Raw genomic sequence first — 22,023 nt, 5'->3', positions numbered from 1 at the left:
TAATTTGTCTCTTCAAATGTAAATAGCTACTGTAGATTTAATAAACAGTATATTTCAATGAGAAAGTAGCAAATGACTTCAAACTTGCTAATTTAGTGAGCATACAAAGGTTTGTGATGAAGTAGCAATAACTTACAAGGCTATATCTCAGAAACAGCAAAAGATATCAAAAGGTTCCTTATATGAACTTTTCTATTCCTTTGATCATGTTTAACAAAATGTACTTCACACATTTTTCATGGAACCACCCTAAAAGCAGTAACAGCTCAGAAACTAAAATAGTATACGTAACGATGGCCATCTTGGACACCTGACGTCACATAGGCCCTCTGCCACAAATTCAGACAAAACACTTGGTAGTACATGATTGTATGCTTCATTATCAATGCATCACCGGAAGGTATACCATCCGTTCATAAAAAAAACCCCACACACTAGGTTATAGTAACAGATGCCCCTCAACCACAAAGCAAATGTTTCTGCAGACAACCAAAAATCTTTGTGTGTCAACCAAAAGTATCTGAGTCTCACAAAACAAATCCCTGGAGTTTATACCCCTCAGTACAGAGATCCGTCCCTGGACTGTCTTCCTTCTCCATCACTCACTCTCCATTCTAGCACCCTCAGCAAGCTCCTCCACTTCTCTTTAAATCTCTTGGGAGATCGAGTGGCGTGGGTCTCGGGCATTACAGGCCATTCCACAGTAGGTCCTTCCAACAGCAGGAAAGGGAGGTGTAACACCATCTTACACCAGAAGCCTGGCTGAAAGAGCAGCTCTTTAAGCTAGGGCGTTTCTACTCGCCACCAACATTTCTCAGGGTCCTGGCTCTTGTCCGTACAGAGCATCCCTATTTATCTCCTCATGCCAAGGGGAGAGGGACTATTTTCCTCTTTCTCCTTTTCACCTACTCAACACTCCACCATATGCTAGTAGCTCCATACAAAATGCATTCACACCTGCTTGGCTCAGGGTGCGATTCACTATATTGTCTCTCTGATCTCCTTCAGCACCAACCTTCACTCTCTTAGTCTCCTCCTCGTCAGCTCTAATGCCAACCACCTCCTTGAAAGAATCATGTATCTCCAACCGCTTAGGATTCTACCCCTCTAACCTTAGGGGTCTCTTCTTCTCCAGCCTCACTACATCTGCTACACTCCCTCTTTACTCTCCACTGCCGCCTTACTTTCTATCACCTCCAGCATCCTTCCTGCTCCTCTCTGACCACCTCTTTCCAGCATTTGTCTTCCTTTCTGACCACTTCTCACCTGCCTCCTTCTTTTTGATCACAGATAACCTCTCTCTAGGCTCCAGCCACTCTAACCTTTCCTTTCGTAACCCATTATCTGTTTCCAGACTCCCACTATGAAGCTCCAAAGGTCTCTTCTCCTGTTACACTCTGAGCTAGCCTTTAAATAGTGCTTGCCTTAAATAACTGAAGCCTGATTGGCTGTAGTGGTCACATGATGAGTTTGAGAATGCTCAGTGGCAGGAGAACATTGCAGATATGTGCCCATAGAGGAAGACTTTAAAAAGGGCAGCCTCCTTCTTGGAATGCAGGCCAAAACGTTATATCTCCGGGACGGGTGGTAACTGCTGTTCTTCCTCTCCGGGTCTGCTTCTGAAAGCTTTCTGTGCTTAGGCATTTGAAGTAGCTGACTCCTGTGAGTCCCAGGTAAGTGTTGAAGCTTCCCATTAAGGGTTAGAGAGGCTGAAAAGCCCCTTCCCCTACATGGGAACATACCGGTAGATATGAGCAACCAGGAAATACTGGATCTGTCAGTTCCAAGTGTGAAACTAAAAATACGTGTTGCAGTTACAAAGAGTACAAATGCATAAGCCATATGTGTACATTAGTTATACAGATCTTAACGTTGAAATACATTTGTAAGAAGTCAGTTAGAAATAAAATAATTGTAGAAGTGTCCAGTATATCAATTATTAAGTAACGGTATATAAGGTACCTTATTAGCATGACAAAGTATACAAATATTGCCAAAATAAATCTGTGGGATACATAAATGTTACATTATAGTCAGTACTGATCACTTTGGTTTTCAGCTTTTTTTCTACTGAAGTCCATATTGATTTATGCACTTTTTCTTCTCTGGTGGTATGCATACGTGTATTTTGTTGTTCTCTCTACTAATTCTGGAGTTTGCCCAAGGGTGAAATAGAGCTGTCCCTGTCCCGTTTTACCAAGACTTCCCTATTCTCGCAAAATGTGGCAAAAACAAGTCTCTTTGGGCCTCATCAGAAGTTGGGTGGTGTGGCTCAAAGTGGCGATAAAGCAGCTGTAACAGAGTTACCGCTGCATTACTGCACTGCCCAACTATAGTTGTTTTGGTGGTAACGTTGCGCAAAATCGTCCAGCAAAATGCTGGAGGAAATTCCACCACCTTACCACCAAAAAACCTGCCATTTCAGCAGCGTTACGGCCAGCAGAACTACCACCAGTAGTAATTCTGTTGACATCCCAATGGAGTTCTATGGACTTTATAAATGGGGAGTAACACCACCATACCACTACTAGTAATCCGGAAGTAATTTTGCAGGACCAAGTGGAGGTAACCCTACATGCCAACCCTCCCGATTTAGGCAGGAAACTCCCGATTTTTCAATTAAAAATAGTGCTATTTTTAATGACTCCCACATAAAATAATAACCCCAATACAATCCTATGGGAAACTTTAATTCTCTGGATATCTATGGTGAAATCTCCCGAGATAAACTACTCATTAAATCCTTCAAGCTTAGAAAATTGCCTCTATTTGGTGATGCTGGCCAGATGAAAGTCTAGTCATTCTTTTGTTTCTGAAGCCGTTGCCAAATTCCTACTATGTTGGTGATGAAAATATGGGTAGGAGTATGAAAATAAAATGTTATTGATTTGCTTCTGAATGTAAACATAGCATCTTGCATTTGAACACAGACGCAGCGCAAACTTATTAACAAAGACTACTGCATGTTTGCAAGCACTCGCTAATTTTAAACCAAACGGCTCTCTCGCGTTTTCTGACGATTTCCTGGTCAACCAATTAAAAGTGTTGTATTATAACGGGTTTCCCAGAGGATCCATTTACTCGATGGTACGGGGCCTATAATTGGTAGTTAACTTTGCGTCACAGTGCGTTTACGTGACCGTGGTTGATCCGTACCGGTGATGTAGGGATTACAAAGGCGCGCGCATGCGCATTTCGGTCAGTGTACTTACAGCCGTAGCTTCTGATTCGGGCGTGTCTTTTGAGGGTAGCTTCGCTACTCCTCAGTTGTCCTCTCCTTGTGTCCTCCTCGGGGGTCCCCGTCAGATTAAAAGTGCTAGTAGGTGTCCGGACCCCCAGACACGCAGACAGCGCCTGTGACCTCAAGACACCGCTTACAGTTTTCTGGGGGGGCAGTGTCTCACCCAGGAGTCCATTAGCACAATTTGTATTGTATTATATGGCGAGTAATTATGCCAGCTAAATAAAGTTAGCCTATTTACTATCGCTCCCCGACAAATGTTAGTAGACACTGGAAGCGCGGAGTGAAGATGTTTGGAAATTAGGTTCAGTTGAGACTCTGGCAGGTATACGGAGCTGAAAATGTTGCCCACAGGCCGTGGGAGACAGTGAAGGAAGTTATCTTCCAATAGTAGACCCAACCCCCGAGTGTTTCCATGATAAACTACATAACAAACACGCATTGGCAATGTCAACGTTTTGGGCCTTTGTTTAGGCATGGGAAAGGCACTAAAATGTATACATATGCCAAAACGGTTGGCTTTGCCAATGATTGTTTTTAACAGAACTTCCGTGAAAGACACCTAGAGTGCTTATAAATCGAGTGGCTGAAGGCAGACCTGTTTGACACTAATAAAAATAATCAAAAAGTCAAACCAAAGTAATTTGAAAGTAATCACACACAAAGGCAATACTCACATGTTTCGATCCAATGCTATTTGGTTTGTTGTAATGGAATTTAAAATATCCTGCTTCGCAACAGAAAATCACACAAGACGCAGCACTCATGTCATTCAATGTTATTGCTATAACCAATGTCATCAAATGGTAGAAGGGCTACCTTCAGAGTTGTGTATAGGCTGGGCAAATTTACCTGTATGGTGTTCCATTCCCTTTGTCCTAAAGGAATGTTTTGGAAACTTATGTCAAATTAGCAGCAAGTGGTGCACTTTAATGCCAATTGAGCCACTGACAGTGCCCAAAAACATGACAGGAAATACAAAATGCCCATTTTGATGGAAATCGCCTGCAGGCATTTCTGTGATTGTGATGTAATGCATGGTTTTATTTGTCATTTGGTAGTTCCTGGTGCATGTTCAGCTGCATTGCACCAAAATTCCATGTAAGACAGTAGTGCTAAAGCTGCAGTGTCTTTGAAGTGTCTGTGTGCAGTCAGAAGGGAGGTCTCAGGAAACTAAGTAGATACGGTGGTCTCTGAATGTGTGTCATGGCAAAGCGTCACCTGACATAGCATCCCATTGCCTAACAACACACCTTTGGCACACATCAACAATGCATCCTTTCTCTGCTCTGTGTTATTGCCTCCTAGCCCCCGGCTGACTGATCCTAAACTCCCAAGAAACTGTGAAGAAGAAAGGTTATGCAAGACTCAATAACATAGCATAACGAGGCATAGAAAAGAGTTTCACTCATTCTCAGTTTGCGTAATACTCTGAACGGCCTAGGCAACCTTGGTAACTGGCAGCAGCATGGCAGGATATTAAAGTCAGTCTGCTATGCTATCATTTCTAGTGCAATGACTGGCTGGTGAGACTATATTTCTGCCTGTCAAATTAAGTCATAAGGGAATTGAGGCAGGGTCACTGCCCCAATGACGAAATGTTAGGTGCCAACTCTGGGTGCCAATGGAGGAGCACAACGAGACACCATTTTGTCGCTAAAATCATGAAATCTGCCTCATTGTGATGCAGTCTTTTTTAGAATAGTATGAATTTAATAATGTCTAAGGATTCCACTTTCTGCTGTTAAGTCACAGTGAGATTACACTTTGTTTTAGCAGTGAGCCTCGGATTTTAGGTCCCTCTGCAAATTAGGCATTTAACCACATAGACAAATCCCATAGTAAAGCAACCTGGCAACATGTAAACACTTATAGAAACACATTAAGCCAAAATAATACCTTTGTTCCTTTATTTTCCACACCCTGAATGGAAAACTGCAAGTCTTACAATGCCAATGGTAGCCTGAAAAACCTCCTATTGTACAGCAGCTTGCTTTCAGCAATTTAACAAATACGGGGGTCCTTTTACCTAAAAATGTAAATTGCATGGAGGGGACCTATTACCTGTGTCCTTAAGTTCAATTTTAGTCATGTATACTATGCTGTGCAAAGACAAGTGTAAATACAGGCATGATCGTCTGTACACCTTATTTCTTTCACTTTGTAATGCAAATGGAGCAAAAATCCACGCCCATTTATGCATGGCAGGTGGTGTTTGCAGTGGATTCGTTGAGAATCTGCCTGCTTTTAGCTACTGTAAAAAGAAGTCATATTCCATAAGAATCCAAAGCATCTGTGCTGGCATGAAAACGTTATGCTGGAGTAAATGTTTGGGCCATTGTATGATGGAGTTAATGGGGTGGCAGAAAAGGCAATTGCATTCCGTGCCCCCTCTCCACCATACAAAAGAGTGAAAATATGGCGCAGCGTAAAAAGCATGTATACAACCTTAGCATATATATTTTACACATGCTCTTTTGCTAAGTCGAGATAAGCATGATCCCCTTCAAAAGAAATTGTGTAAAAGTCACATGGTATTGACATTGTCACAAACTTCCAGCTCGCTGTAATGCATGATTTTTGAGAACATTTGATATCCTCATACAAGCTAACCATGTTTTGCATGTCAAGGAAGTGGATATCACGGTTATAAACTAATCCTTAAAAGCTAGTTTTTTGTTTGCACACTTTAATTGTTTTGGAAGCAGACACATATTTACAGGTTCATAGGCGCTTCATGGGGCCTTTCTGTTGAAAATGATCCATTGTAGTGCCAATTGCCTAAAGATGCACGGCTAAGAATGGTGCTGCTCATAACAAAAACAAAGGAACAGCACAGACCAAGACTCATTATCATCCACATCTCGTCCTGCTCATGACGGCTTTCAAGGTCACCAGGTCTCTTCAGGAATGGCCCAGAATAAGGGCAGTTGGGGGCTGGAGCCGAATTAGCCCAATGGTGTTGCAGTCATGATTACACAATAAACATAGCTTCTATTTTCATGTGCAATTGTATTAGTATTGTGTTATTGGTTTCCATTCTGCGTGCAGGGGCCAAAAGCTACTGTCCTTTCGCTTGCATGCGATATCAATGTTCTATCCATGTGGTCATGCCCGGATCCACCGAGCCTCGGGCAATGATCTGGTTCATTGCCAAAACCTGCGCTACACATGCCCCCTTTTCTTTGATGAAAACAGGAGCTTCTTAGTTCATAATAAAGTCATGGTAACAGGCCGGCTTTTTTCTTGGCTCTCGACGGTCCAATGATTAATGCCTTAATCTCTTGCTCTCTTGCATGTGACCTGCTTTATTCAATGCTCTAATGAGTAGAAGTGCTAGCTCCCGAAGGCAACCTTGTTTCTTCCAAATCTGGCATGAGTTCAGTCCACCATGGATCTTCTAAGGCTTTTCTCTAATACTGTCAAAATGTGCTGGTGCAGTGTCATGTATCTTCTTCCAAGGTAAGTGGTGCTATGCTAGTTCTGGCGTATAATGCCATGATTATTTACTGGTAATATTTATTACTCCTAGTACTTCTCTTCCTCATCTATTACATGCACACAAAGGCTTATTGCCTTCACCAACCACCGAGATTCCAATAATCCATTCTTGATTACTATAAGGCCTGAAATGGAGGGGACTTACCAGACCACTTCCTGATTACCACAAGATTGAAGCGGCCTCACCCCCAGGCAAGGGGGCGTACGTTTTGGGCCGAGGACCAGTAGGGCTAGCAGTAATGAAGCTTACAGTAAGTAATAGAGGCAATACCTCCATGTTCCTCTTTCTTGTCCCAGTCCTTACACATGAGGTAAAGTCAAGACACCAGGCGATTTGTTCCTCCAAACAATACAACATCACTATCTGCTCAGCAGCTGAACTTTAATAAAACATGAACATTATAGTGATGAAGCATGCAAAACTACATGGGTATATTCATCCTTCCCCTGACCCATATCTGTGAGCAAACGTCGACCAGGAGACCGATGAAGCTGCTTACAAAAAATCACCATGATAAAAGGTGACCATCCGCACAAGAGGTGACCATCCCACAGGTGGAATGACCCTGGGAGGGGTAGGAGATCATCTAGAATGAATGCCATTGTAACAGTGTCTTTCAACAGAGCAGCTGATGGACAGGGAAGAAGCGTTCCTCCCCCTGCCTGAGGCTCCAAAGGACCTTCGAAAGATTGCAATTGTCCCAAGATATGCAAACAATATGTCCCTAATATCAAAGTGAGACAAGGGCATAATCTATCAAGAGGTTGAGAGGAAGGGCAGTGATGATGTCCTCTTGGGACGAGTGAAAGGACGAAACCACCTTAGGACTAAATATTGGGTCACCACGGAGCATGAGCACCTGTAGTTAAACCACCAAATAGTGGGGGGAGGGGTGGCAGAGATGGTCCCTGAGATAATTCAGACATCTAGCTGAGGTAATACCGAACAAGAGCCCCCATCTTCCAAGAAAGAAACTTCATGCCAATGGATTCCAGAGGCAAAGAGGGAAATAGGGGGACTGAAGTGCCTTCAGACTCTAGACAAGTCCCAAGCTGGAGTGATAACTCGGGAGCGGGATACTGTGAAGCTCCAAAGGAGCCAGGCTATAAAAAAGTTTGCCACCCCATCTCCCTCCTCACTGTTCCATGAAAGCCTTGATTGCACACCCCATTGGGTTCAGAAAAGAGGGGACCAGACCCAAATTAAAACCCATCCTGAAAACTTTGAACATTCTGGACTACCACATTGTAGAGGCAGGACCCCATGATCCCAACATAAAGACACACATTTCCTCCAGTGGTCCTCATGGGCAAGCAGAGTAAGGCCCTCACAAGAGTCTTGCAAGGATGGCGAGAACCTGTCATGTAAGCCCATTGTGCTCAAGAGCCTGGCCACCCGTCCTCAGTTTTTGCACAGCTGGGAGGCCACAGGAGTGAGAATCCCTTGAGGGTCCCGCGGGAGAAGCAGGGGAGGAGCAGAAGCCAATGTTCAAAGGTAGGGGAACCATGTGCTGCAGAACCGCTAACGTGTAATGAGGATAACATGGCACTGCTGAAGCTGATTCTCTGAATAACTAGGGGAACTGGAGAAAAGGCATAGAGAAAATCTCTTGGCCATGTGAGGGAAAGCGCATCCGTCCCCCTGGATCCCTACACCCTGGTACGGAAACAAAAGAGGGGCAGGTGAGAGTTCTCCCAGGAGGAAAACATATATATCCTGGGCAGGCTACAGGACTGGGTGAGGATGCCGAATGCCTCGAACAACAACCTCCAGTCTGTTGAGAATGCATACAACCAAATCAGTCTGTCCACCATTGAGTTGTCTATTCCTCTGAGGTGAACTGCTGTGAGTGAGATCAGATTGGCCTTCCCCCACAGGTCCATATCCCAAGCAACCTGATCCAAATGCCTGGACCTTGTGCCCTATCTCTGTTCACATGCGCTATGGTGATCGAGTTGTCCGTGTATACGAGGCCCACCAAGCCCTGCGGCTCTGGCTAGAAAGCTCACAGGGCTCGAAAGAGGGACTCCAGCTCCTTGTGATTCAAGGACATCTTGCTTTCCTAAAGAGACCAACCACTCTGGTACGTTCTGGACCCCACGACTTTTCCCAATCAGCAGCACTGATGTTCATGATGGGGCTCGGAGGCGGTGATGGCTCCAACAGAAATCCCCTCAGTAGGTCTGCTGGGACAACCACCATTGAAGCAGGTCTTTGAGCTCTTCTGATATTGTCTTTCTTGTCTCAAAGTGCTAGAAGTATAGCCCCCACACCCAATGTAGGTGGTGGAAGGGGTCGAAGGGTTGAGGATGGAGGCGTGCCCATGGAGTGAAGAACACTGGTGCTGCCATGAGGCCAGGATTCTGAGACAAGTCCTGGCTGGTGTAGGAGGCATGACAGATCGAGAATCACAGTCCTCAGAGACGCATCCCCTGTCACTCTGGTAGTTGGACCATTCCGCTACCTGTCACTAAGACGGCAGTGATGAACTGAGTAGGAGTCAGATGGGATTTGGCAACAATTATCAGGAGACATATCTTTTCCCCTGTGTTGGGAATGGGTTTACCGGCATCCAAAATAATCTGTTAAGTATCTTAATTTGGCGGGCTCAATCACCCCTATTCAACGGTGAGATTTTGAGATTCTCACAAAACGAATTCCCTTTCCCTTCAGCTATCCTCTCCTAACACCTTCGACCATTTAGCCAACAAACATCGGTTTCTCTCCATACATTTTGTAGTTGAGAGTTCACCAACAAGACAATCAGTGATGTCAGTTCACCAAAATGCCAGGGGTAGCGGAAGTGACATCACACGCCCAGGAAGTGACATTTGGCCCGGTGACATCAAAGGGAATAACATTACATGACATAACAGGAAGGACTAACATGTGTAATAATATCTGCATACAATACCATATAGGTGCTAAAGCTGACATATGACCATTTTAGATGGCAGCCATATTTTAATAAGGGCACTCCGGAGCGGAGTGTGGCGAGTGTTTCCTGTGTGGAGAGTCTTGGCATTTTACTTCTTGCCTTTTTGCCTTTTTTTTTTTTTTTTTGCCGCGCTGAGGAAGAGGAGGAGACTTTAAAAATGGCACCTACGCGAAGCGGAGCGTAGCGGAGTGTGGCAAGTGTTTCCTGTGTGGAGAGTCTTGGCATTTTACTTCTTGCCTTTTTGCCTTTTTTTTTTTTTTGCCGCGTTGAGGAAGAGGAAGAGGAGGAGACTTTAAAAACGCCACCTACGCGAAGCAGAGTGTGGCGAGTGTTTCCTGTGTTCCCTGGTGGTCCGTGGGGGGCCTGTGAGGGCCGGAGTGCTGTCCGACGCTCTGAAGCTGGCAAGACCAAGTAAAGTACAAGAGGTCTCGGTAAGAGCTGTGTACGCCTCCACCCCCCCCCCTTGAACCCTTGTCCAGTGGTCAGTTCCATCTGGCCAGCCGAAGTGAGTTGTGCGACAGTCATTGTGGGGAAAAAACGCGGCTCACGTTCTAGTGAACTGCAGAGAATCTGTGGCGGACTCGAGGCCCCTTAGAAAGATACAATGATGAGGGCCAGCGCTCCACCTAACACACGAGCGTACGCCAAGCGGGGGCTAGCTGCTCCAAACACCCAAACATTTAATGCAAGCACCCCCACCAGTACGAGGAGGAATGCCACCGGTGGTGGTGGGGGGGGGGAAATGATGGGAGAACTGTGCCCCAATGTGAGATGACCGCGGCCATGCCGCCCCATTGCGAGACTCATAACAACCCAAAACAAGCGTGGAATGACCGTGTGGCGCCAAATCAAGGCGCAGACAACACTAATGCAGCCAGCAATGAGCTGGATACAGATAGTGAATTTGTGAGATCAAGCGACTCAGAACTTGAGGATGAGGACGAGGATGAGGAAGATGGAGATGAATTGCCTGTAAGGGACACTGAAAAGTCAGCGGAGTGGGTGTCACAGAGAGTGAGAAGCGAGAGTGAGAGTGGATCAAAACAAAACAACAGTCACTCGCCCACCTCGGCAAGAATTATGGAAAGTATAGAGTTGGTAAGGGCAGAACAAGATGACCAGCACGCAATAAGGGGGGGTGAAGTGGGTTGTGAGTCGAAGCTGAAAGTATGCACCGTGATGGTACATTGTGCCCATGCCCACGACGAGTCATCAACAAACAGCAATTACCCACCATTGCATGCTAGGAGTGATGAGCGTAAACATGTCTCTGGTAGGAGGAGGTCGGCAAGCGGGAATTCAAAGTGTGTCCCTCCAGAAGTCCTCGGGGAGCCCAGAAATCATTCTGATATCACACGAGAGGAGGAGGCCACACCCAATGATGAAAGGAACGACAAAAAATCAAAGAAACAACTGAATAATAAATGTGGTGTGCCAAATGAGGTGACCGATTTAACGACGCCTGTCACCCCAGTTGAGACATCTCCTAGCCATGAGAGACGTCCAAGTAGGCTCTCAGGAGATCACGTAGATGAGTCGTCTAAACCACCCCACAAGGGTTCATCGCTAAAGATCCTAGCATGGACAAGAATGACCTCAATGCACAAGGGGAACGGAAAAATCTTAAAGTACCAAGCCCAAAAGACGAAAAAAGATGACTTAGTGTCAAACAAAACAGGCTATTCAGTTATAAACCCCCCTGATGTAGAATCAATCGGAAAAGTGAACATCGGGGTGACTGAAGAGGCCCCCACCGAGGAGTGGGTGTGTGCTGCGCGATGGAAGGAAGGAACACCTAAAGACGGAACGGCCGAGCCGCCTTGTAGAAGAGACTCAGTAGGACTCGCAGATCAACTCCTGAGGGACATAGTGGAATTGAATTCCAACTTGTCAAAACATTGAAAAAGCTCATTAATAACCTGCTGTGGAAAGTCACCTCCACAAACTGATGGCCAAATGACCAAGGAAAAGAGTCTACTTGACATGATGACTCTAGAAGAAAATACACCATCCTTTGAGGCCAGAAATGATGAGATCTTGATCTCACAAAAAAGGAGCCGGACGAAGGTGCAAACAAAAGATTTAAAAGAAACTCAAGACAGAGTTTGACGCCTAAACCGGGGTCCCCGAGCAAGCATGGGACAAAACCAGGTTCAGCAGTGTTGGATGATGTAGAAAATATGGCGTCTCCTAAAAAGAGAAGTTCACAGCCTGGTCAACTTTCGGATTCGATGACTCTGGAAACAGCTATGGACGAGAAGAAGCTAGTGGAGACCATAGTCGGAAAGTTGAGCCTGACACTGATGTCAGCCACAACAATAGCAGTAGCACCATTGCTCAAACTTTACGAAAATCTAAATGAAAGCCTCCGGGACCAAACAACCTTGGTCGCCCTGTTAAACTCAAAAATTGTAAAACTCGAGTTAGATCTGAGAGACATGACGGCTCAGGTTGTGACAACCAGAAGAGGCAATGACATCCCATTAACGGCACTAAGAGAATCTTTAAAAACGACAGCGGAAGACAAAAGACTCTTCGCAGAAGTGACGAAACAAGCTTTAATGCTCTTCCAAAAAGATCGTGAACATAGAACAGCTGAAGTAGGGACGTGTGTCCCCCAAAAAACCCAGCAGAATGCAGAAACAGGACGCATGGGGAACTCAATAGACGACAAAAATGAACTTGTACCAGAGGACAGAACGTCAAAACCAATCCCTCTGCTCACAAAACCAAAAAGTATCCAGAACTGCTGTTCTGAAATAGACTCTGAGATAACCATTGTGTTGAGTGACAGTCCAAAAGACACAAATAAAAAAAAGGTTCCTAGTGCAGAAGACAAAGCGAAAATCAATGAGGCAAAAAGAAAGAACAACAAAGCCAACACGAAAGAGACTAAAGAGAGAGATAGAATCTTGATGACCACAGCCTATGATTTACCACCAAAAGAAGGGAGGGTGGAAGAAATTGACCTTACGAAGACAATACAAAAGGGAAAGGAAGACAAAAGAAGTGAGAATGAAGTTGTGGAGGAGCCGAGAGTAGGCGGTAACGACAATGAGGCGAGGACTACTCTAGTAAACTCCAAAGCTGACGACATGACCGAAAAAAAGAATGAAACTGAGTGGTTTGACATCTTTGACTCCAAAAAATTAAAAGAGAGCACCGGCCTAAACACGCAAGGCGAGTCACTGCTCCAAAACAGAGTAAATGTAAAAAGAAATCCAAAAACCAGCAAATACAGAAGAACAAAAAGCCACGAAGCACAGCGAACTTCTTTCGGAACATAAAAGCGCTAACTATCACAGTAAACAACACTGATCCTACAGGCCCAAATAGTGAAAAATGTACTATAGAGTCCACTAAGGCTGACGGAACAATGGTCGCTGAATTACCTTCAACGAGGAAGACTCAGACCTTAGAGATAACGGAAAAAGAAGTCAAACAAAAAGCCCTAGTGGAGACTGAAATTGATGATGAGGAGGACGAAGAACTACTGAATATGTCAATCTATAGTTCTTCGGTAGTCGATGACGCGGGCGCTGAAGGCGTCAGTGAGACTGACGTGGAAGGTAATGTAAAAAACCAGCACGATAAAAAGAAGGGAGAACCAACCGTGACAGGCAAGACCCCGTCGGACACTGAGCCTGAGAGAGAAAAGGGACAACCAGGTAAGAGAGCCTTCTCATGGCCTCAAACTCCAAAAGAAGAAGATTCTCCCCTAAAGAATAAGTGTCCTAATGAGGGACCTGTTAAACACTTCTTTACGCTAGAAGAGAGACGTATAAGAAGTATCCAAGGTCAAGAAAAAACAATGGTGTGTAACACACCGGGACCAGCAACTAAGTCAATCAAGAAAGGTTCGAAAGACAAACTGATAGAGGTGGCCCAAGCGGCAGCAATCTCAATTCCAGAAAGTGGGAGGGAAACCTCTAATCCTATTGACCATACAAACAAATCTACCAACAATGACAAAGCGACTGAATATAGAATTTTTGTGGAAAAAATCAATTGCAACAAAAGTGATCCGTCGCTAAACAGATACACAGTACTACAGATATTTCAAAAGATCCCAGCACTGAGATCTGTAAAGAGTCCTCAAATTGAAAGGGTTGAAATAATAGCAGACTCTAATCAAACATTTGTCTTGCTACACATTGTGGGAAAAAAGGTTGCGAAACAGATCATGACAAACAAGAGACAACTGTTGAACGCAGGCTACCAAGTATACGAGGTTGACAGTGCATTGGGAGGAGAAGATTGTGGTACCTCGACAGACAATGGCCCGCAAAGAAACAAAAAAGACTCACAGCAGTCCTCTCGACTGGATAACAATGCAAAAATGGAAGGTCACGCCACAGCCAAAAGAAAATCAGTGGGCGAGGATGTTGGCGAACAGCTCTCACTGGAAGATATAAAACTGAAAAAATGTAAAATAACAGTGGAGAACAGCGAGAACATAAAGAGAGTGATGTGTAAGGACAACTCGTCTACAGAGGAGGAATCATATGCATGGGTATGGATAGCAAAATCCCTAAATGGAACATCGAGCTAATGCCTAAAGGAAAAGTTGGTGATAGCCTCTTGCAACACGAGAGGGTTCACCCATCTGCTGAACTCTGCACCCGTACACCTGAGGAATGCCGACATTATATGCACACAAGAAACACGGTTAACAAGTACACCATGTGTAGAAGGCTTTGAGGTAGCTTTCAATCCTGCAATCTGCAAAGAGAAAGGCCACCCAATGTCGGGTCAACTAACCCTGATAAACAGAGAAAGCGGACTGAGAATTAAGAATGCATGGAATATTTCACCCCATCTCCAAATTACTTGTATTGATCCAGTGAACATGGTAACATCAGATAATCAGACCATTTACATCCTAAATGTCTACTGGAACACAACCATGAAATTGCATTCAAAATTTGAAGATGACATCTTAGATGCAATTGACAGCATACTAGTGAGTGAACCACAAGCTTCAATAATTATATGTGGAGACTTTAATATGAAATTGATCGAGATCCCACAATCAAAGCAACAAGTGAATAGCAGAGAAAAAACAAACTATGAGCGATGGCTTGATGAGATGGCGTTTAGAAATCTAGTAATGCTAAATGGAGGAACAAAGGGTGATACTCCAGCTAGACCGACCTGGACACGAGGAACTCAAAATTCAATACTGGATTATATGTTTGTTTCAGGCAATATATTCCAGGAAATTGATTCATTTAAAGTGATTAACACTAAACACAGTGACCACAACATGGTGGTAGCGGAATGGATTAACATCAACAAAATAGAGCGCAAACAATGGAGCCAAGCTCTATCCTTGGTCCCAGGTCGCAACAGACTGCGTATAAATCAGTGCAACATTGTGACAATTACCGAACTGCTACTGGAAGCGCAAGACCAGAATCCCTCAAGGTCAATGGAATATCAACAGTTCTTTGAGATCTACAAAATCAAGAAAAAAACGTCCCAGACGAGACCTGTGATACAAAAACACAAATATGACCCTGAGGTAGCTGCCAGAAAGAGAGTGGTAAGAAAAATTACAAGGAAAATACGTGCCGCAAACCCAGAGGACCTAATGGTGCAGATAAAAAAGGAAAAAAACAAGTATAACAACTGGTGCAAAAATCGCAAGGTAACCATGGAACAACAGGACGCGGAAGCAATGTTGAAGGCTCTAAATAGAAGGAACACAAGAGGCTTTTGGGACATTATTAATGACACAAAGAACTCTGATAAAGCACTACTATCAAGTACAGTTCTGGAAAAGGACTGGGAAAACCACTTCATAGCACTATTAAAAGAAGAAAAACCTTGAGTCCGACAAAAGTGGAGACAAGCCAGCAGTGGGAAATCGAAATGGAGAGAGACGATATACGAACTACCATCAGAAAATGTAACGCCTCTCGCGCTGCGGGTCCAGACAGTTTGTCAAACGCAGATCTTAAGGCAAACAGCAAAGAATGGGCAGACACACTCTTCACCGCCATAAAAAAGGAAGGGAAAATACCTGAGACTTGGAAATCTGGGATAATTGTCCCGATCTGCAAGAAAGGTATTCGCTCAGACCCGGCAAACTATCGTCCAATTGCCTTACTGGATGTATTGGGGAAGGTGTTCGCCTCGATGCTACTAGCCCAATTGACCTTGTGGGTCCAGGAAGAAAAAACATACGACGAACGCCAGTCGGGCTTTGTTAAAGGTGTAGGTTGTGGTGTAAACCTACTCATCCTGAACCTGTTAAAAATCGACGTCATTAGAACGGGACGAAAAATATATCTGGCGTTTATTGACATGGCGAACGCCTTTGATGTCGTGGATAGAGAAACCCTGTGGGAAAAACTCAAAGAAAGGGGGTGCGATTAGAATCTCAAGCACGCTATCCGCGAGCTGTATTCCGACACCTATATCCAGGTGAGACTAGATCGTGAGGGAAACCTAACCAACCCCATACCAACAGAGAGAGGTGTGAAACAAGGATGCCCGTTAGGGGCCACCTTGTTCAACTTCTATATATCCGAAGTAGGAACAGCTCTGGCCGATGTCGTGTCATTTCCACCACAGATAAATGGAGTGCCAATAAACCATATCTTATATGCAGACAATATGGTGATTCTAGATCAGTCTCCTATTGGCCTCCAAAGAAAACTTACAGCTCTCAAAAGTTTCACAGAGGACTTAGGCCTTGACATCAATGTGGCCAAATCGGAGATCCTAATATTAGGAAACCAAAGAGGTATATCTGCAAGTAAAAAAAAAACAATGTGGTCAATAGGTGCAAATAAATTAAACCAGGCACCCCATACAAGATATCTAGGGATCACGATCAACTCTAGCATTAACGACATCCCAATGGTAAAAAAAACTCCTGAATAGCTGTAAATTACTGATAGCTCAAGGTACCATTTTACAGCAAAGATACGGCAAATTTTCCATCGAGCCGATAAGGAGATTTTACCAAGGTAAAGTGACCCCAATTCTCGTCTACGGTGCCGAGAACATGTTCGGGTGTGATTATAAAGTATGGGCCCGATGTGAAAGTCTCTTTTGGAAAAAGATTCTCCAGATTCCCTTAAGTACACCTACAGCTTGTGTATTGTATGAAGTTGGAGCCTCTACCCTCAATTCAAGAATCACCTGGAATAAGCTGGCGTTATTCAGGAAGACACACGTGGAGGCAAACCTCCCATCTGTAAAATTCTTGTCGGAGAAAAAAGGACATGAAAAATCGGCTTTGCATATCTGGAAACATCAGTGCAGAGAGATGCTAGCACAATTGGGCACAGACGAAAAAACTTTGTGGTGCAATCCAGACCTGGTCAAGAGGAAACTGCTCGACTGGGACTGGATTGAAATCAATGACAAAAGGTCATCACAAAAAGCTATGAAGAATACCCCACCAGAAGCTAAAAGACGCAATACGCTTCTGTCCTATTTAATATTGTCACCCTGTAAACGCCTAAGAAGGCTATACCTGAAATTTCGTTTGAACATCTACGAAACCAAGGAAATCCTAATTCATCGCAGGAAGATTCCTATGAACAATTCGAAATGCAGGTTTTGTGCAATTGAAACAGAAGACCTAAAACATCTGGTCCTACAGTGCACCAAATTTAAAGTCCAACGCGAAAAATGCCTCGGAAAGGAGAGATGCAGAGTTCAAACTTATGATCTAGAGGAATGGTGAAAGCACCTTCACATTGGTGAGAGCCGATCACTGGTGATTGCAACAACGAGATTCCTTGACCAAATGCAAACACGACTAGAGGCGACAACACCGTATGGGGAGAATGAGTGACCCCAATAGATGCCACATCCAGTAAGCCAGAAAAGACACACTCAGCAAACAAATAATACTGCAACTAAAGAAAGTGTGCAAATGAACTTTTTCAACTGCCATAAGACAGGAATTAAATGAGATGAGTCAAGTGCAAGTTCACGACCAATCAGTCGCTTTTAAGTCATTTGAGCGTTTTTCTCTGTTCTTTTTCTGTCAAAAATAAGGGCACTCCCTTTATATGCCATGGATAGGGTATGATATGACAAGGGGTTACTCAGCAGCATCAACATGCCATCTTGTACCCATTATGTAGTAATAAATGTCATAGTCATATGCTAAGTAAAGCCCCACAATCCCAGGTACTGCCATAATACAGTATGTAAAGGGTAGCCTCCTATATGCAGATAGTGCCATCATATGTCTGTTACAACCAGAATATGTTTAGCTTTGTTATTGTGATTTATACAGCACACCGCTGGCATTTTTATGGTCTCCAGGCACACTGGCATATCCGAAAAGGAAGGGGGTTGGGAGGGGTCAGTTAGTGAGATTGATAGGGACAAGCGCAAGAGAGCTTTGATGTGCTGTTGGTAGCTTCAGTTCAGATAAAAAGGTCGCAGTGTGCTGATTTGTTTTTAGTTGATCAACATTGTGTGGTATTTTGTGCACGGTTGTGTATGGTTGGTTTGTGTGTGTTTGGGTTAGTGTCCTGTTGAGTGTTGATGAGTGTCTGTAGAGTGTCTGTTTTATTTGCCGCACATGTATGTGTCTGCTTTGTTCGGTGCTGGAGGGTGGTTATGCAGAGCATTAGAGAGTTTTTAGTAGGGTTAGTTGGCGGTCGTCAGAGTCCTTTTCTGCAGTTTAGGTTGAACCGTCTGGTTAATTTTATTCTAAGGTGTTTTGCTTTATTTCTTTCAGCAGCCCTGTTTTGGGGTCAGGTTTTCTGTGTTTTTATTGTGTTGCTTTGCCGGGTTTCCTTCAATGATGTTTCCTCTTTATCTTAGTGACTTAAAGAGCCATGTTTTTAACAGTTTTCTGAATTTTAGGTGATCTTCTGTTGTGCGTATTTCCTTTGTGTTTTGAAGCCAAAAAAGTGCTGGTGTGATGTGTTCTCTCTTAGTGAGTCTTGCTGCTGCGTTCTGTATTCGTTGTAGTTTTTTCATAAGGTATTCTGGCATTCCGAGATCTACCACCATGATTGGTCACCTGCATGACCAAAAGCTGTCCATTAGGGAGTCGGCAGGTGGTCGCTGGCCCCCCACCAAAGGCCCTCACTCGCCCACCAAAGGTAAGCCCACTAGGGCTACACATGGTAAAACTGCTGCATAAAGAAGCAATTTTATAAATATAGCCACACGACTGCAAGTCGCTCATATAATGGCTATATTTAGGCATTACGCACTGCCTGCACCTTGCTCATCGAAACGAGCATCATTTCTTGCCAATGTCAATGTTTTTTTCACTACTGCCATGTTGTTTCATCTGACCCTATCCCTCACAAAATGGGTGCTAAGTCATTGCGCACTGGAGTGCCCCTCTGACTTCCTTGTTATGGTCTTGACTACGATGTGATTGGTCACCTGCCTGACCAAAAGCTGTCCAATAGGGAGCCGGCAGGCGAAGGCTGGCCCCCCACCAAAGGCTATCACTCAAGGCCCCTGTCCCGAGCCTGTCAGAGCTGTAAGGACCGAGGCCCTAACACTAACTTTGTACTCTATCTAATATTACCGCCGGCAACTAGTTGCTAACTATGTTCTACGCTTGCTTTCTCCCATTAACTTTTGTATGATTTTTCACGTAAGTACTCTGCATGTCTACGACAAACAGTGTACCTCGGCTGGATGCATGCATCAGCTTCACTATGTAATTGTGTGCCCTCCATTCAGCCCAAAGCAGTTATAGCCTCCCTAGTCTAAGCGTACTGCACTGTATAGTAAGGTGATAAGGCTCCGGTATTGTTGCGATATTTACATGTGCCATTAAGCCTACAGTCATTCTAATCCTTTGATACAATCGCCTGCCTGATCCTTAGATTACGGCGCTACCACACAACACCTAATCTAACCTTAGGTGCACACATCATGACGACAGTTTTTGTCAGCTGCTGCCACACCCAATCTATACTTTAGCCTTTACAGCGGCACCCACTATTAATGGTATCTAGCCCACATGCGGTAATTATCTACATGCATTCTGCCATTGTTGTTATTACTGCTAAATGTTCTCATTAAAAACTATCGATGCATAATTTGTTGCCACCACTGCCAGTGATCGTGCTAAATACTACTAACCTGCAATTTGCCAACACGGCCTTGCCCATGCCACAAATTGCCCACATACATTTTGCCTTTGCTGCCACCGTCATAAATGTTTTGTTTAAACTGTCTATTTGCATTCTGCCATTGCTGCCACTGTAACTAGTGCTTTGCGAAATGCTATTCATCTGTAACTAGCCATCCCAGCCACAGTTGCCACTGCCTTGATATACAATGTTAACCTACTATCCACTATTACTGCGTGTGCCATTGCCAACATTTCAAACGCCTAAACCTATTAGCAATAGTTAATACACAAGCGTGTCCCATCCACCTCACCCAACAAATCCACCACTAAGAAACACTAAGATTCCTCATGGACCCTACAAACCTAGGGGATCGGCCTTGCTCAGCAGGCTCATTAATTCAGGTAGAGAACGGCCTCAGCCGCTTATGGTGTGCTTGACACCACCCCTCCCATGCCCTACCCCCTTCCTCCTCAAAGCACCTCCCTTCCCTGCGCTAACACTCCTACCCCATGTTAGGCAAGATTGTATGCAGTAAGTACCCTTTGGGTGCACTACATCAACCCTGACCTCCTGGCAATAGGAACCCATTTTGGTATAAGCTTGTACTACACAGGTTGGTAGCGTGTTGAGCAGCCAGGCTTATCTAAGGAGGGGTCAATGTGATCTGTAGGGGAGTTACACAGAGATTCACAGTGACTAGTAGTCAAATAAACACTTACACACAAGGTTTCTTGAATAAACAATTATGAATTTTTTTATCCGTCAGTTAGAATTTGCCTTCTTCAGAAGGGAGCAATATAAAAGCAACACACAAATACACTTCAAAACTACCCACTCTTAGTTTCTAAATCAGTAAAGACCCTTTTAGGATGACCCACAGCCACAACCTTCAATAGTTAGGCTGCTGGGGACATTAATATCTTACTGTTGGCATTTAGAATAGTCTTAGCACTTGGTTAAAGGAAAAGGTGATTAGAACAAACAAAAGACCACAAATATTCTTAAGCAGGTAAATACTTTTGGATCCCTTAAGCAGAGTCATTCAGTATAACAGGTTACGCAAAAGTCAATGGGCAAAAGTCTTATATAGCCTGCAGCACTTCTGGTAGGTAAGTGGAAAAGTCTTTGCACAATGTTTTAGAAGTCTTTGAAGAAAAGAAGAATCAAACGCTGGGCCACAATCTGATTAGACTTGTGAGTAGTAGAAGATGCAAGCAACTCTACAATGAGAGGCAAGTTCTCTCAGACTTTACAGTACCTTTGTATTGAAGAAAAAGTGCAGCAGATGACCCCCGTTCTTGTGCAGCTCTGCATATCTCACTGTTCCTGGGCCTCAGTCGTGGGGATAAGAGGGAGGACTTCTGGGGACTCCTGCACTGCAATGGGACAGTCACCTCTCGCAACCGGCAATCTTTCCAACAAGTGGCACTTCAGTGTTTCAGCTCCTTGCAACGACCGTAAATAGCAACACCACGGTTTCTGGCTGTCGAGATGGACTTTCCTTGCTTCTGGGGTCCCGCACTCTGTTGAGGGGGCTTAGGCTTGGCCAGTCCTGCTTTCTGGGAATCCGGACGATTTTCCTGGAGCTCTTGGCCAACTTAAAAGCAACGCACACAATCTGATGTTCCTCTCCCTGGTGTTTCGGTTTCCAGCAGCAACTCTGTGGAAATGCAACCAGCTCCAAGAGAATGTCCAGGTGGCTTACTTTGGAGTTGATTGGTCTCTCCAACTCAAGGGGAGAAGTCGTCCTTGCAGGGGCTTCTCTGTCGATACGAATTTGTAGTTTCAGCACAGCAGCAGGGCTTCACCAGGCAAAACAACGGTCCAGGAGTTGCAGCAGGCGTCCTCTTCAAGTTCATCTTCGGTTCCTTCGTCCAGTGGTCGACTCTGCCTTCCAAGCCAAAAGCCTCACCTTTTATTCAGTTCTCTCCCATTCATTTCAGCCTAGCTGTCAGTCACCCAGCAGGGTGGCTGTCCTTGCCGGACAGTCAGCCAGCCAATCATTACAGAGTGCATTTGGGTCTACCTGGAGACTAAGCACATGGGGTTTCGGGCACCTCCGTCACTTCCTGCTCACCCCAGACACCCTGGAGCTAGAGGCGGGCTTCACTCGTGAATCATGCCAAAGGAAAAGCGAACAAAGGGACCAGACCTGGTTTGGCACACAGAGTAAATCTCAAGAAGGACCTTTCTATAAAGAAATGGTGAAAAAAGATGACCAGGGCCATTTTAACAAAAATGGCACCCTTGGGTGCTTTACTGC

General features: G+C 44.5%; 1 protein-coding gene across 1 annotated transcript in view; it reads right to left on the bottom strand.

Annotated features, from left to right (window-relative positions):
* The window catches only part of FBXO39 (F-box protein 39), a 639,851-nt gene extending 636,524 nt beyond the window's left edge, over positions 1-3,327 (bottom strand). The window contains exon 1 of the mRNA XM_069649891.1: positions 3,213-3,327. The gene's annotated coding sequence lies outside the window, so the exon portion shown is untranslated. The remainder of the gene's footprint in view (positions 1-3,212) is intronic.
* Between the last annotated feature and the right edge of the window lie 18,696 nt (positions 3,328-22,023).

Source organism: Ambystoma mexicanum, chromosome 3p (genome assembly GCF_040938575.1).
Source record: "Ambystoma mexicanum isolate Mex_15411 chromosome 3p, UKY_AmexF1_1, whole genome shotgun sequence".
NCBI classification, from domain to species: domain Eukaryota; kingdom Metazoa; phylum Chordata; class Amphibia; order Caudata; family Ambystomatidae; genus Ambystoma; species Ambystoma mexicanum.
This window is presented reverse-complemented; position numbering and strand designations above follow the sequence as displayed.